The sequence below is a fragment of the Poromitra crassiceps genome, assembly GCF_964638095.1.
Source record: "Poromitra crassiceps genome assembly, chromosome: 6".
Classification (NCBI taxonomy): domain Eukaryota; kingdom Metazoa; phylum Chordata; class Actinopteri; order Beryciformes; family Melamphaidae; genus Poromitra; species Poromitra crassiceps.
Window position 1 is genome coordinate 28,628,952 of NC_139627.1, and position 12,500 is coordinate 28,641,451.

Sequence of the window (12,500 nt, forward strand, 5' to 3'; positions counted from 1 at the left end):
GACACTGATACATGTACTTCTTAATCACAGGAAAAGACATTGCAGCAAGATGATGACTTATTTTGCATCAGGCTTTAGCAGCCTGCCTAGTTGCAGTCCACGGAGCAGGAGTTTGTGGACATGCCCCAGACTCCCAAACACAAGCACAATGAGTTGGCAGCTGTAGCCTAGAGTTGTAATATATATTCTACCAAGGGCTGATATTTCATGAGTTTGGTTGTGAAGCAGGTGTCCATGTACAGATCAAAAGAGCAGGCTATTTCAATGATGGTGACTGACTTTCTGCTTTCATTGATGAAAACAATGTCTGGGGTATTTGGGATATTGTGCAGTGTGTTGTTGTCGGTGGTGTTGTGATTGAACCAGTCCAGTTTGACAGTGCTGTGTTTGTGCATTTGTGTTGTATTGTCCTGTACTTCTCTGATGCTGTTTGACACCAGATCCACCAGGCGGTCGTGCCTGCTTATGTAAAGTCCTTTGTATTGGCTGCAGCCGTTTAGGATATGTGCTATTGTCTCTTTGTCTCGGGGGGTTGGGTGTAGGATATAGTGTGGGTCAGCATCACTTCTTTTCTTTTGAATCCCAGGAATTGTGGCTCGTTCTCCTCAGTGGTATCTTGCGACGCTGCAGGTGTAGAAAGAGTGAGGCACGGGCCATTTCTCTGAGTTGTAGGTCATCACTGTTGAGCATGTTGAGTAGATGAGCAATTCTGGTGGCAGTGTAGGCTGCCTGCCAGAGGAGAGGAGAGGAGAGGAGAGGAGATGATAAAACACGCCGTAGTGAGAAAAGAAAGGGTAGAAGAAGTATAAATGTGATATAAATGACATATAAATGTCATTTGGTTACTGTTTGAATCACACCTATTCACAATTCAATTTCCAATTCATGAAAGAGATAGCCACAATGGCTAAACCGACAAAGAAAAGAGCTCCGGAAACCCAAACGTTGTCAACAGATCAACAGAACATACATGTTATTTCTTGGAAGTGCAAAGTGCAAAAACACCACAAAGTGACCAATACAATTAGCACGAAAGATGTCACCAAAATGGCATGAGAATCTGTTGATTATTGTAACCAATGAATGATGCATGGGTGCAAGCAAATACATCTAATAGTTGCTTGGTTGCAGATGTGTCTGAAGCTATAGGTGAGAGTGGAGGAAGTGTCTGGAAGCTATAGGTGAGAGTGGAGGAAGTGTCTGAAGCTATAGGTGAGAGTGGAGGAAGTGTCTGAAGCTATAGGTGAGAGTGGAGGAAGTGTCTGAAGCTATAGGTGAGAGTGGAGGAAGTGTCTGAAGCTATAGGTGAGAGTGGAGGAAGTGTCTGAAGCTATAGGTGAGAGTGGAGGAAGTGTCTGAAGCTATAGGTGAGAGTGGAGGAAGTGTCTGAAGCTATAGGTGAGAGTGGAGGAAGTGTCTGAAGCTATAGGTGAGAGTGGAGGAAGTGTCTGAAGCTATAGGTGAGAGTGGAGGATGTGTCTGAAGCTATAGGTGAGAGTGGAGGAAGTGTCTGAAGCTATAGGTGAGAGTGGAGGAAGTGTCTGAAGCTATAGGTGAGAGTGGAGGAAGTGTCTGAGAGTGGAGGAAGTGTCTGAAGCTATAGGTGAGAGTGGAGGAAGTGTCTGAAGCTATAGGTGAGAGTGGAGGAAGTGTCTGAAGCTATAGGTGAGAGTGGAGGAAGTGTCTGAAGCTATAGGTGAGAGTGGAGGAAGTGTCTGAGAGTGGAGGAAGTGTCTGAAGCTATAGGTGAGAGTGGAGGAAGTGTCTGAGAGTGGAGGAAGTGTCTGAAGCTATAGGTGAGAGTGGAGGAAGTGTCTGAGAGTGGAGGAAGTGTCTGAAGCTATAGGTGAGAGTGGAGGAAGTGTCTGAGAGTGGAGGAAGTGTCTGAAGCTATAGGTGAGAGTGGAGGAAGTGTCTGAAGCTATAGGTGAGAGTGGAGGAAGTGTCTGAAGCTATAGGTGAGAGTGGAGGAAGTGTCTGAAGCTATAGGTGAGAGTGGAGGATGTGTCTGAAGCTATAGGTGAGAGTGGAGGAAGTGTCTGAAGCTATAGGTGAGAGTGGAGGAAGTGTCTGAAGCTATAGGTGAGAGTGGAGGAAGTGTCTGAAGCTATAGGTGAGAGTGGAGGATGTGTCTGAAGCTATAGGTGAGAGTGGAGGAAATGTCTGAAGCTATAGGTGAGAGTGGAGGAAGTGTCTGAAGCTATAGGTGAGAGTGGAGGAAGTGTCTGAAGCTATAGGTGAGAGTGGAGGAAGTGTCTGAAGCTATAGGTGAGAGTGGAGGAAGTGTCTGGAAGCTAGGTGAGAGTGGAGGAAGTGTCTGGAAGCTATAGGTGAGAGTGGAGGATGTGTCTGAAGCTATAGGTGAGAGTGGAGGATGTGTCTGAAGCTATAGGTGAGAGTGGAGGATGTGTCTGAAGCTATAGGTGAGAGTGGAGGAAGTGTCTGAAGCTATAGGTGAGAGTGGAGGATGTGTCTGAAGCTATAGGTGAGAGTGGAGGATGTGTCTGAAGCTATAGGTGAGAGTGGAGGATGTGTCTGAAGCTATAGGTGAGAGTGGAGGAAGTGTCTGAAGCTATAGGTGAGAGAGGAGGAAGTGTCTGAAGCTATAGGTGAGAGTGGAGGAAGTGTCTGAAGCTATAGGTGAGAGTGGAGGAAGTGTCTGAAGCTATAGGTGAGAGTGGAGGATGTGTCTGAAGCTATAGGTGAGAGTGGAGGAAGTGTCTGAAGCTATAGGTGAGAGTGGAGGAAGTGTCTGAAGCTATAGGTGAGAGTGGAGGAAGTGTCTGAAGCTATAGGTGAGAGTGGAGGAAGTGTCTGAAGCTATAGGTGAGAGTGGAGGAAGTGTCTGAAGCTATAGGTGAGAGTGGAGGAAGTGTCTGAAGCTATAGGTGAGAGTGGAGGAAGTGTCTGAAGCTATAGGTGAGAGTGGAGGATGTGTCTGAAGCTATAGGTGAGAGTGGAGGATGTGTCTGAAGCTATAGGTGAGAGTGGAGGAAATGTCTGAAGCTATAGGTGAGAGTGGAGGATGTGTCTGGAAGCTATAGGTGAGAGTGGAGGAAGTGTCTGAAGCTATAGGTGAGAGTGGAGGAAGTGTCTGAAGCTATAGGTGAGAGTGGAGGAAGTGTCTGGAAGCTATAGGTGAGAGTGGAGGAAGTGTCTGAAGCTATAGGTGAGAGTGGAGGAAGTGTCTGAAGCTATAGGTGAGAGTGGAGGACGTGTCTGGAAGCTATAGGTGAGAGTGGAGGAAGTGTCTGAAGCTATAGGTGAGAGTGGAGGAAGTGTCTGAAGCTATAGGTGAGAGTGGAGGAAGTGTCTGAAGCTATAGGTGAGAGTGGAGGAAGTGTCTGGAAGCTAGGTGAGAGTGGAGGAAGTGTCTGGAAGCTATAGGTGAGAGTGGAGGATGTGTCTGAAGCTATAGGTGAGAGTGGAGGAAGTGTCTGAAGCTATAGGTGAGAGTGGAGGAAGTGTCTGAAGCTATAGGTGAGAGTGGAGGAAGTGTCTGGAAGCTAGGTGAGAGTGGAGGAAGTGTCTGAAGCTATAGGTGAGAGTGGAGGATGTGTCTGAAGCTATAGGTGAGAGTGGAGGATGTGTCTGAAGCTATAGGTGAGAGTGGAGGATGTGTCTGAAGCTATAGGTGAGAGTGGAGGAAGTGTCTGAAGCTATAGGTGAGAGAGGAGGAAGTGTCTGAAGCTATAGGTGAGAGTGGAGGAAGTGTCTGAAGCTATAGGTGAGAGTGGAGGAAGTGTCTGAAGCTATAGGTGAGAGTGGAGGATGTGTCTGAAGCTATAGGTGAGAGTGGAGGAAGTGTCTGAAGCTATAGGTGAGAGTGGAGGAAGTGTCTGAAGCTATAGGTGAGAGTGGAGGAAGTGTCTGAAGCTATAGGTGAGAGTGGAGGAAGTGTCTGGAAGCTATAGGTGAGAGTGGAGGAAGTGTCTGAAGCTATAGGTGAGAGTGGAGGATGTGTCTGAAGCTATAGGTGAGAGTGGAGGATGTGTCTGAAGCTATAGGTGAGAGTGGAGGATGTGTCTGAAGCTATAGGTGAGAGTTGAGGATGTGTCTGAAGCTATAGGTGAGAGTGGAGGAAGTGTCTGAAGCTATAGGTGAGAGTGGAGGATGTGTCTGAAGCTATAGGTGAGAGTGGAGGATGTGTCTGAAGCTATAGGTGAGAGTGGAGGAAGTGTCTGAAGCTATAGGTGAGAGTGGAGGAAGTGTCTGAAGCTATAGGTGAGAGTGGAGGAAGTGTCTGAAGCTATAGGTGAGAGTGGAGGAAGTGTCTGAAGCTATAGGTGAGAGTGGAGGAAGTGTCTGAAGCTATAGGTGAGAGTGGAGGAAGTGTCTGAAGCTATAGGTGAGAGTGGAGGAAGTGTCTGAAGCTATAGGTGAGAGTGGAGGAAGTGTCTGAAGCTATAGGTGAGAGTGGAGGAAGTGTCTGAAGCTATAGGTGAGAGTGGAGGAAGTGTCTGAAGCTATAGGTGAGAGTGGAGGATGTGTCTGAAGCTATAGGTGAGAGTGGAGGAAGTGTCTGAAGCTATAGGTGAGAGTGGAGGATGTGTCTGAAGCTATAGGTGAGAGTGGAGGATGTGTCAAGCTATAGGTGAGAGTGGAGGAAGTGTCTGAAGCTATAGGTGAGAGTGGAGGACGTGTCTGGAAGCTATAGGTGAGAGTGGAGGAAGTGTCTGGAAGCTATAGGTGAGAGTGGAGGAAGTGTCTGAAGCTATAGGTGAGAGTGGAGGAAGTGTCTGGAAGCTATAGGTGAGAGTGGAGGAAGTGTCTGGAAGCTATAGGTGAGAGTGGAGGTTGTGTCTGAAGCTATAGGTGAGAGTGGAGGTTGTGTCTGAAGCTATAGGTGAGAGTGGAGGAAGTGTCTGAAGCTATAGGTGAGAGTGGAGGAAGGCATGCAGGTAGGAATGAGTCATGGGGTCATCTAAAAAGCAATAGGGCTTCACTAGCTTTCCTCCAATCTTCTCCTGCAACCAACTCGAATGAAAACATATGTGTAGGCTACTCTTGTCTTTTTCTGACCTATCCCAACAACAACCAACAAAACATTTCTCATCCCAATCTAAAGGGGTTAAAGAATCAGATTTAATAAAACTCCAGATTATTCACCTCTGGTATCCTTCTGGTATCTCACATTTTCCTCCATACATAGTTAGCTAACCAGTGGGCTAAAAGTGGTGTTTGGCCTTGGCTGCTGTGAGATTCCTGACTGGTTAAACACTAATCCAGGTGGTGTTGAGATGTAACTGGTCTGGCTGGGTTACATAGGACTCGTAACTCTACTCCTGTATTACTGGATGTCACCAGGGAGACTGCAACCAGATAGGAGGAGATAGACTGGACTAGATGGTTTACAGCATGAGGGAGAGAGGGAGCAGAGAGGGAGAGTGAGAGAGACACTGAGAGATAGAGAGAGAGAGAGAGAGAGAGAGAGACACACACACACACACACACACACACACACACACAAACACACACACACTAAGTGATCAGTAATTGTTCGCAGACAGTGTGAGGTGGGGTCCAGAAATTGATGCCAAAGTGTCAGTCATTCTGTGTGTGTGTGTGTGTGTGTGTGTGTGTGTGTGTGTGTGTGTGTGTGTGTGTGTGTGTGTGTGTGTGTGTGTGTGTGTGTGTGTGTGTGTGTGTGGGGGTGTGTGTGTGGGTGTGTGTGTGTGTGTGTGTGTGTGCAAGTGTACATAATTGGCAGTCTATACTGTATACAAAAATGTGTCTATATCCATTTGCATTTTTGGATCCATGCATGCTAGAGTATCTGCTTTTGAATATGTGACAGGGACTGGTGTTTTGGGAAACAAGTGGGCCAACATCAGTTTTCATTCTTTTCTTTTTTTTACAGATAATAGAAGTGCAGATTCTGTGATTCTGTTCAGAAGAGTCCTTGAGTCAGAGATTTGGCTACTTGATTTAATATATTTTAATATCTCATGAGAGGAAGAGAATTCCACTTGCACAATGGGCAGGGGATGCATCTTATTCGAAGATAAATAGATGTTACAGTGTTTTATAAGATGCAATGGCGCATACTGAGAGCTGACATCATACTAGATACGTTGATACAGAGGCATAGTTACAGTAGCTACAGTACAGTAAGTTGATACAGAGGCATAGTTACTAGGGCTGTGGCGATTCACTTATCTCCCGATTTGATACTATCACGATACTTGGGTGCCGATTCGATATATATTGCGATTCTTAAGTATTGCGATTCTACGATTATTGCGATTCGATATTACGATTTATTGCGATTTTTGTTTCTTTTTTCTTTTTTTCCTTTTTTCAGTTTGTTTGCTTTTTAAAGGCCCATTCCGTTGGTTTTGGCGAGAAATAAATGTGCACAAAGTGTTTATTATTGGCACTGAGTGAATGCGCCTTGACGTCACTTAAACATGGCGACCAGGGGCGTTTCTCTCCGACCAGCCGTTCAGAAGATACATGGAAAACCGCAGTTTCGAAGTGGATAGCATCTCCCGCCACAGCTAGAGGATGTGATGTCTCGCGCGTTCACGTCGAGCTTGTCTCTTGTCCTAGACGCTAACAGGAAATGGCTGAAGTAGCTTTTAACGTTACGCTCGTCGCTAGCTGCTAGCTAAAGGAAACAACAAACACAGACTCCAGAAAAAGTCCAGACTAAATAAATAAATATTTATCTAATGAAGCCCGTCTGGCCAGACAGCAGCAATGTGACCGACATCGGGGGGAAACTAGAGTCAGGACTGTGTTTTCGGTTCATGAAGGGAACTTGCTGCTTGTAGCTAGTGTAATGTGGTTTTGACCAGATAACGTTAGCTGCTTGCTAATGGATTTTCAAGATTCAAGATTTTTACTGTCACTCCGTAGTACAAGTATCTGACCACCTGGTCAGAAACTCTGCTAACATTACCTTCTTGTGTGAAGTAATGCAACCCTAACGTTACTACCGTTATGCTTATGGTCATGGAACATTATTGTTTGACTGCATTTAGCTGCGGTGGTGATTGGTTAGCTTGATGCTATACGCGGCTAACTAATAGATTTAGCTATATTTATAGAAATTACCACCAGCCCCACTAATAACGTTACTGTCTTGTGTTGATAATGAATCTAACAGTCGGAAATATGCCTAACGTTAGCCTACTGTCTGTTATGCTTACGGTACATTGTTTGACGGTAGGCTACCGTACATACAGGGGGAGCAGGCTATTTCCTGGCTTGTGCTAACATGAGTATCCGTCCACTTCCCGCAGCCAGCAGGCTCTGACTGCAGTGGGACTGCACATACTAGTAATGTTAGCTTGATGCTAATCGCGGCTAACTAATATTAATTTACATTTATAGAAATTACCACCAGCCCCACTAATAACGTTACCGTCTTGTGTGGATAATGAATTTAACAGTCCTAAATATGCCTAACGTTACTGTTATGCTTATGAAACATTGTTTGATTGTTCAGTTTGGTCAACTCCAGGCATTACCGTACATACAGGGGGGAGCAGGCTATTTCCTGGCTTTTGCTAACATGAGTATCGACTTGCCCGCAGCCAACGCAAGCCAAAACACGACCAAACATGCCACAATAACGTCCCCTAATTCATCCAGAATCCTTCCTGGGCATCTCGAGGCTGATCTGACCGATAAATTGTCCAGGTTGCCGTTTTCAAGTGACTTTTATGAGTTAACGTTACAAAGCAACGAACAGCTCTGCTGTTGCCAGGCAACTGCTTGTGTGCGTGCGAGTATGGTGCCCGCGCGTCAGCTCGTTCACACGCTGCCTTCAGTTACACTAACGGCCACCGGCGTCAGTAATAGTGAGTTTTGACGGATTGGGCCTTTAACACTAGATTAGAACATGGGAAAAGTTGAATCATACACTAGAGACTGTATATTATATCATGAGTAGGGCTGGGCGATATAGTTAAAAACAGGGGCGGACTGGGATCATAATTCAGGCCGGGCATTAGATACCAAGCAGGCCAGGCCGATATGGGCCGACGGGCGTGAAATGTGTCCGTTTGAAGCCCAATTTGGGCCAAGTCCAATTTTACAATGAGATGCACCCACTTTAACCCTGAAGTGTAATTATTACTTCAGACTAACTAATAAAGTAATAAAACCACTAGTAAACCAGTAGGCGGCGCCTGGCCTGCTGTTCAGTGAGTGGCCTGACTGTGGGCACCCAATTCTTTTTTTTTTTTCTTTTTTTTTGCGATTATCGATTCTGGAATAAAAGATCGATTCAAAAAATCGTGACATTGAACTTGGTGTGGATCTGTCTGAAATCATATGGGACAGGAGTCTGTCTGTGGTCCAGCTCTGTTCAATTAATAGTAGACATCAACTTATCCAATTTAAAGTTGCTCGCCGTCTTCATTACTCCAAGCATAGGTTACACAAGATATATCCTTCGGTCTCACCACTATGTGATAGGTGTCGGGTGTCGGAGGGCACACTGTCCCATGCTTTTTGGTTTTGCCCTTCACTATCAGGATTCTGGGCCAAAATATTTGACTGGTACTCTAAGGCCTACAAAATAACCCTCCAACTGGAGGCGGAACTCGCCATCTTTGGCTGCTCGGAGTCCTCTTTGCTCCTCCCAACGGCCGTGCAGCAATCTCTGACACAGGGAATGACAGTTGCCAAGAAACTAATTTTGAAGGAATGGAAGTCCTCCTCTCCACCTTCTTTTCAGCTGTGGCTGACAGACATGATCTCAGTTATACGTATGGAGAGACTGGCCCTATCGTTGCATCGGCGCAGTTTCTAGGCCGAGCGGCAGGCGCAGATCAAAGCAGTGGGCGTGGACAGGCGCACTTGATATCGTCGTGCTGGCGCTAGATGCAGCCCAAAGCATTACAACCACGCCTTTTAGGCGTAAAATTATGCACTGTCATGCTCATTGGATAAGTGCAATAAACGAATGGCACGCTTGCCTTTTTAGCTCCAATTCCACTGGTCCCGCAAAACCAGATGAAACCCAAGCCTCTGATCCCCCCCCCCCCACCTCCCTTCATCCCGTCTGTCTCCATATATCGGCTATTATTCCATATTATGATGCTTCTCAAACCAATCTAACTGCAGTTTAAATAGCCTACTGCAAGCATGTAAATACGCTACACTATAGCAAGATCAAAGTGAAAATAATGTTCTATGCATCAGCTAGAAAAATATAGCCTATTAGATTGGTGAAAGTTTGTCCAGAAAGATATCATTTTCTCTCGCCTGCTGCAGGAAGGATGATGCACATAAATATACCCTACATTATGTCAAGTCATTGCATAAATGTGTTTTTATTGTAAAACTAAATGTGAAATAGGGCCAAGTTATTGGAGGGACATCACAGTATAGCAGATGCCATTAGAAGCGCGTTCCGAAGCGCGTTCCGCTGTTACTTCTCTAAATCACGTTAACTCGACAAGGGGTATATATAGGCCCAGGAGGACATATATGTTTCACATAGGGTGGTGTTTTCATTTCGATGTTTTATTTGGTCCAATATTGAAATGTTGACAATGGCAGGCTGTGTTACCATTACACATTAATTTAGAACTACCTTTTATATCTATTTTGGCTCATTTGGTGGCTATTTAGTAGCGAAATGAAGAAACACAATGCATGCTGGGAACTCAGAGAGAGAGAGAGAGAAGGGTGACAGAGAAGAAGCAGTGAAGGAACAGAATAGGCCTGCTTTTCAAAAGCGCAAAGCGCTAAATGTAGGCCAGGTCCCAAGATATCACTAGGCTGGTATTTAGCGCCGACACGCCCACTTTGGGACTGCGCCACGCCCATTCGGCCTAAAGCGCATTTGGCAGCCTAAAGCCTATTGCTATCTTGCCGAAACAGGCGCAAGGCACGTTTTTTTGCGGTTAAGGCCCGTAATAGCGCCGAGGTCCAGAGGTCAAATTCTCTAAGGAAATTTTCCGTTATTTGGGACCCGTTCCTGACCTATTTTGATCAGGCTAAAAGCGGTATTTGAGTTTCTTTGGGATCCTTTGCACAGTATATATATATATATATATATTTTTTTTTAATCGATTTGTAAGCACATTTTGACATTTTGTAGCATTGTAATGTTGAATGTATGTATATATGTTTTTTCTTTTCTTTTTTCCTGTTCTTGTTTTGTTTTCTTTATGTTCTGAAAAAGTAAAAAAAAAAAAAAAAAAAAAAATCGTGACATTAAAAATCGCGATACTTAAGTTAATCGATTTTTTCCCCCACCCCTAATAGTTACAGTAGCTACAGTAAGTTGATACAGAGGCATAGTTACAGTAGCTACAGTAAGTTGATACAGAGGCATGTTACAGTAGCTACAGTACAGTAAGGTGATACAGAGGCATAGTTACAGTAGCTACAGTAAGTTGATACAGAGGCATAGTTACAGTAGCTACAGTAAGTTGATACAGAGGCATAGTTACAGTAGCTACAGTAAGTTGATACAGAGGCATAGTTACAGTAGCTACAGTAAGTTGATACAGACTAGGCATAGTTACAGTAGCTACAGTAAGTTGATACAGAGGCATAGTTACAGTAGCTACAGTAAGTTGATACAGAGGCATAGTAGCAGTAGCTACAGTAAGTTGATACAGAGGCATAGTTACAGTAGCTACAGTAAGTTGATACAGAGGCATAGTTACAGTAGCTACAGTTGCTACAGTAAGTTGATACAGAGGCATAGTTACAGTAGCTACAGTTGCTACAGTAAGTTGATACAGAGGCATAGTTACAGTAGCTACAGTTGCTACAGTAAGTTGATACAGAGGCATAGTTACAGTAGCTACAGTTGCTACAGTAAGTTGATACAGACTAGGCATAGTTACAGTAGCTACAGTAAGTTGATACAGAGGCATAGTTACAGTAGCTACAGTAAGTTGATACAGAGGCATAGTTACAGTAGCTACAGTTGCTACAGTAAGTTGATACAGAGGCATAGTTACAGTAGCTACAGTAAGTTGATACAGAGGCATAGTTACAGTAGCTACAGTACAGTATACAGTACAGTATATATATATATATATATATATATATATATATATATATATATGTATATATATATGAGATCTTGATTTGTACAATTTCACGGATGCCTACCCGTTACTGCTTTCACCAGGTCACCAGACATTTACAGTAGGACTATTTTACAGTATTCTTAGTATATGAGAGTGTGTTTGTTTGACTTTGTGTCTAGTTGCACTGCAGAATGAATTTGCTTAAGAGAGAGTGCTTGATAAAGTGTTTATGCTGTGTGTGCGTGTGTGTCCCGTGTCTCAGAGTAGGTTTACAGTAGCCAGGCTATTTATAGAAGTATACATGTTGTATTCTGCTGAGTAGTTTGACTTGGCTATGTCACCCCTCTCAACACAGTGGCAATAAATAACGCCATGACACAGCGGGGTGGCTGCTGGCACAGATAGACCAGCAACTTACAGAACAGCTTTACTGAGTGAGCAGTGCTTCTCAAAGTGGGGTCCGGGGACCCCCAGAGGTCCTCGAGGGCGTTCCAGGGGGTCCCCAGCAAAAAGGGGAATAATTTATTTTCACTATAATTCCATCCATAAGTAACACAATGACAGAATAAATGACTATTTTGGTCATGGGTTTCAAACACTTTCTGTAAAACATGTAAAAGCGAAACTCTCATCAGATCGGGGACCCTGGACAACATCTTATCAGATGGGGGTCTGTGGTCTAATTTGTGTCAGTTTAGGGGTCCTTGATGTGAAAAAGTTTGAGAACCACTGCTCTAGAGCCTGACTGATATATATACTGTAGGTTAACACAGTTATAGACAAGGACGGATTTTATGTATATATATATATATATATATATATATATATATATATATATATATATATATATATATATATATTTATATATTTATATATATATATATATATATATATATATATATATATATATATATTTATATATTTATATATATATATATATATATATATATATATATATATATATATATATATATATATATATATATATATATATATATATATATTTATATATTTATATATATATATATATATATATATATTTATATATTTATATATATATATATATATATAGCTTGCTGTGTCCTACTACAATAGTCACAAAGTGTGACTATTTTGGGAGTGAAGAGATATAATGCTTAACACAGATAGTGCTTATGTCCACCATGATGGATTAACTGACGCCTCACAACAGATCTAATACAGTGGAGAGTTTCAGCTCTCACTCCACTGCAGTCCATCAAACAGGACAGTCAGAGTGGTGGACACTGAGCTCTATAGAGCTAATACAATAGAGTTGTGTGCAGCAGTGTGTTATGCTGTTGGGTGTCATTGATATATATGGGTGTCCCATCTTTGTCACTGTGCAGCTATGGCAGTGAAAGGCTGGCATTGTGTCTGGCATGGCACTGACTTATAGCTGCTGACAAGTGGATCCGCTCTGCCGCACTATCTCTGCTATCTCAATGGCTTCCTCACTGTGTGTGTGTGTGTGTG

At 43.5% G+C, this 12,500-nt stretch overlaps 1 protein-coding gene across 1 annotated transcript in view; it reads left to right on the forward strand.

The window, feature by feature from the left end:
* The window catches only part of nrp2b (neuropilin 2b), a gene marked incomplete at both ends in the record, with an annotated part of 184,158 nt that overhangs the window by 18,246 nt on the left and 153,412 nt on the right, over positions 1 to 12,500 (forward strand). The gene's annotated exons all lie outside the window — the stretch shown is intronic.